Genomic DNA, 4,143 nt, shown 5'->3' with positions numbered 1-4,143 from the left:
AAATGGTAAAGGGTCCTAAGTATTTGTAGAAATAGTGAATAAATTTATGTAAACTTATAACTGCTTTAAATATATAAAGATATTTTTATTCCTTTCATTTACAGAATTATGAGAGAAAATAACAGAATTCCCTGTTACAAGAAAACAGGTAGGTGATAATATTAGTAATAACCTATACAGAAAATATGTTCTAATGAATTTAGCCATGGTTATACAGTTGTTTAACATGTATCAGGTTCAGAAGATGTCAAATCTGACCAGTCCACCACCTTTTTTTTTTTGCATGAGTCCCCTTTGCTGGCTGCTGCAATGTTACTGGATGCTGAAAAATAGATTACAATCTGTATCAAATATATAAGTTTCGTTTCAAAATTGGGTCAAAAATTTATTAAGATTATCACTATAGGAAATCTTTAAGCTAAAAAAATGGATACCAATTGCAATAGACTGATTTGATGATGGTGACAGTATTCCTTCAAGGTTGGAAGGCTTAGCTCCAAAGAAATCAGATGAACCAGGGGTGCTGGAAACTGGCACAGGTGTAAGGAATGTTCCAGCTCTCCTTGGGGTAGGGGGGCCCATGAACTCTATGGTATTCACAGGCACTTGTCTCATGTTCCTCACTATTATATTAACAAAAATGAACAGCTTGAGAATTTCACTCAGTGAATCAAGAAGTATACATGTATATATATATAAAAGAATGGAGTTGGGTTCTTGGAAAAGTCTGTGGATTTTTGATGAGAAGAGGTTAGTATTAATCAGGAACAGAGGGTACAGACAGTATATTTTGAAGCAGTTAGATTCATAATGTGAATTTGAGCTTACTTGAATCATGTTGTCTTGGACAGCTGTCCTGGGACTGGTTGGACAGGATGTCATTGAAGGAGACTGAGCTGGAGGACCGATCAGATTTGACATCTCCTGACCCTAATACATGTAAAACAACTGTATAACCATGCCTAAATTCATTAGAACACATTTTCTGTATAGGTTATTACTAGTTATTATCAATATTATCACCTACCTGTTTTCTTGTTTCCAGACCAGCCCTTTCCTCCTCTGCAAAGACCAAAGCTCCACAACAAGCTGCTCTCTCTTGATGATAAACAAGGTTTTTTTCCACCTGAGCCTCCTAAGGTAATCAGAGTCCCAGTTTATGGCAAACTTACAAGGTCCAACCTTCCAAAAGCCTCAGACCAAGAAATGCAAAGGATCTTTGATTCTTCTCTTCCTGGGATCAAAAATGATCCGTCAATAAATGTCAATGGAGTTGGAAAGCAACCTTTGAGAAAGCCCCATTTGGCTAAGCCTAATCAACAAAATGGGATGAGCCAAAAGCCTGTTGATGATGTGAATGGAGATCCACTGAAAATCCGATCTGTCACCTTCAGTGAACTTATTAAAGTTATGGAGCCTCATATATTTGCTTATCATTCTATGCAGAATGATAATGTTACGGAGACCAAAACCGAGACTCCAGCTAAGAAATCCCATGTTACAGCTGAGAAATCCCGTATTACAGCTGAGAAATCCCGTATTACAACTGAGAAATCCCATATTCCGGCTGAGAAATCCACTGATGATAGGAAGACAGCCTCTACCCAAAAGGATGAGTAAGTCGATTTGTACACTACAATGGCACATTTCAACTGTCTTAATGTTAATTTTTTTCCCTTAATTTAAGTAAAGTAAAATGTGTACCATTAACAACTAAGGACTGTAAATTTCAATACAGTATATAATTTCATGTTTGGTAAATCATTATAGGGTCACAGAGTTCTTGGATAAATTTGCTCCAAAGAAGTATGAAGCTGATATTGAAAAGCTGAGACTGGAAGCCAAAGACAGCAACAAGCTGATGCTGAAAATCCAGGAGGGAATGAGGCTAAGGCTCCTGAAGGTGGAGGACTGTCAGAAGCAGCTAGATAAAATGAAGTACTACCAGGATCTGACTGCAAGGAAGGACCTCCAAGTCGAGAGGATCAGCTCCATGGAGCAGGCTGCTAGAAATGCTGGCTGTCTGGATCAGGTGGAACCAGTCATACAGAAGGACGTCCACTTTTACAAGAGGCTTGTAGAGCAGGAGGCCATTGTCTGTCATCAGATCAATATGCTGGAGGCTGACTTTGATGCAATGCAGGCCTTGGCAGGAATACCAACTAGAACAAAGCCAAAAATCTTAAGACCCAAGCCAGACCCAATGATCCCAATTCTGAATATTCCTAAACAGGAAGGATTTACTGGCCTGCACCGTGGTAAGATGCAAGGAAACAGGCTATGTAGGAAAATCCCACCTGCTGTGATGAAAGTAGAGGTGCCATTTGATTATCACAGAGTTGTGCTGGACCAGGGAACGTCAACGTGCAACCCCCCAAAGCTCTGGATAAAAAATACAATTAACTACGAGGGCTGTTCAATAAATAATGTCCTGAACTATATGACATACATTACAGATATCATATGACATTAAACTTGACTTTCTCTCATTATTGAATCTTTCATGAATTTAAAACAGTTTATGTGACCACTTTTCATCACATCGTTTCATCGTGAGAAGCTGGGAAACAAGGGCTTTTCGAGACACTGCATTATAATTGAATGGTAAAGAATCGGTAAACTAGAGTGAAAATAAAAGCTTCATTAAAGCTGCCGTAAAACTTGTTAAAAATCCCAAAGAAATATTCACTTGAATATGTGACATTTACAGCAACAAATGCCTGTTTTATAGACAAAAGAACAGAATGATTTCATTTCAATGATAAAAAATTATATAATGGGCATCAAAAATGGGTACCCTCCTTGCCAACAAAAATTATAACAACTTATGTACTGTTCGCCAAATTTCAACAAATAATATTTGATGATGTATGATTGACTTTAAGACACATAGCAAATTTGATAGACATCACATCGGGGGTAGTTAACACTGAATTTAAGAAACGTTTGGCGGTAAAAAAGCTTGATACTCAAAGGTCACCCCATATTTTGAAAAAAATTGTGAAAACGACAAGGTGTACAAAATTCTTAACAATTATTTTAAGATACCAGAAATTGAAGTTATCCACGTTTGTTTTATTTTCAAACAGATATTGGAACATGAATCTATTGCTTAAAACCCTAAAAACAAAATTTACCATAAGATGTACTTGATAACAACGGCGAATGTCTGACAAGTACACGGGTATGCAAGAGCACAAAGACAGATTTATATGTAATTTTCTGAAATATTAATGGTATTGTTGTTCAAAATCGTATTCGGAGAGACAGCTTAATTCCTGGAGGAGTCTAGAAAGCACTTTTTTGGCCAAAAAATCAAAAGGTTTATTAGAGGAAGGACCCAGAATCAGGAATCCACTACATTGAATTTCTTCAAGACAGCGTCCAAACCCGCATGCCCTAAAGAGTAAAGGAGTTTTCGGGATAAACAGAAAGTTAATGTTTTTTCACATTAACAATATTCGCCAGATCTTTGACCTTTTGACTTGTTTCTATTTCCAAACTTGGAAAAAACACCTTTCAGAAGGAAGAAACAAGTCCGGGAAATCATTGGATCTGCCATTTTCCAGTATACCAAGGGTCAAACCCAAAAATGAGTTCTATAAACGACCAGAAATTGGATAAAAAATGTTACGGACATGTATTTTACTTAAAAGAGATTAATTAGTAAAATCATGAAGACTAAATCATTGAAAAGCGTTTTTTCCTTCTCTCTGAGCACCGAGGACATTATTTATTGAACAGCCCTCGTATAGTAATGTAAAAATACTGGATAAAAATACAACAATCTGATTAAAATCAGATCCTTTGATCCGCTCACATAGATCGCTACACAAGGTAAGGCGATCTATGTGAGCGGTAATCAAGAATCTGATTTTAATCAGATTGAAAATACAATTGACTGTAGTAATGTAAAAATAACAGATAAAAATACAATTAATGATAGTGATATACATTATTGAAGGGAGTTTGTGATCTAGTCACTCCTCCTGTAGAGGTTCATCCTGTTTGGAAGAAGGGCTGCCCCTGTCATCTTGGCTCAGAGTCTGGCATTGCTCTGTTCAGTAGCATCTTAGATTTTTGGTCCTATATCTCCTTCTGACCACAGATTATTGGTACAACACCTTCTTTTGGCTTTCCTGG

General features: G+C 37.0%; 1 long non-coding RNA gene across 1 annotated transcript; it reads right to left on the bottom strand.

Moving 5' to 3' along the window:
* Positions 1 to 285: 285 nt before the first annotated feature.
* Positions 286 to 902, bottom strand: LOC134258032 (uncharacterized). Its single transcript, XR_009990059.1, has 3 exons — positions 829 to 902; positions 435 to 623; positions 286 to 322 (listed from the first exon to the last, which is right to left on the bottom strand). It is a non-coding gene; the product is annotated as an uncharacterized LOC134258032 (long non-coding RNA).
* Positions 903 to 4,143: the final 3,241 nt, after the last annotated feature.

The sequence above is a fragment of the Saccostrea cucullata genome, unplaced genomic scaffold (assembly GCF_032062105.1).
Source record: "Saccostrea cucullata isolate Sc308-1 unplaced genomic scaffold, CSIRO_AGI_Scuc_v1 ctg15872, whole genome shotgun sequence".
NCBI classification, from domain to species: domain Eukaryota; kingdom Metazoa; phylum Mollusca; class Bivalvia; order Ostreida; family Ostreidae; genus Saccostrea; species Saccostrea cuccullata.
The sequence above is the reverse complement of the archived record's forward strand: the minus strand, read 5'-3'. Positions and strand labels throughout refer to the sequence as shown.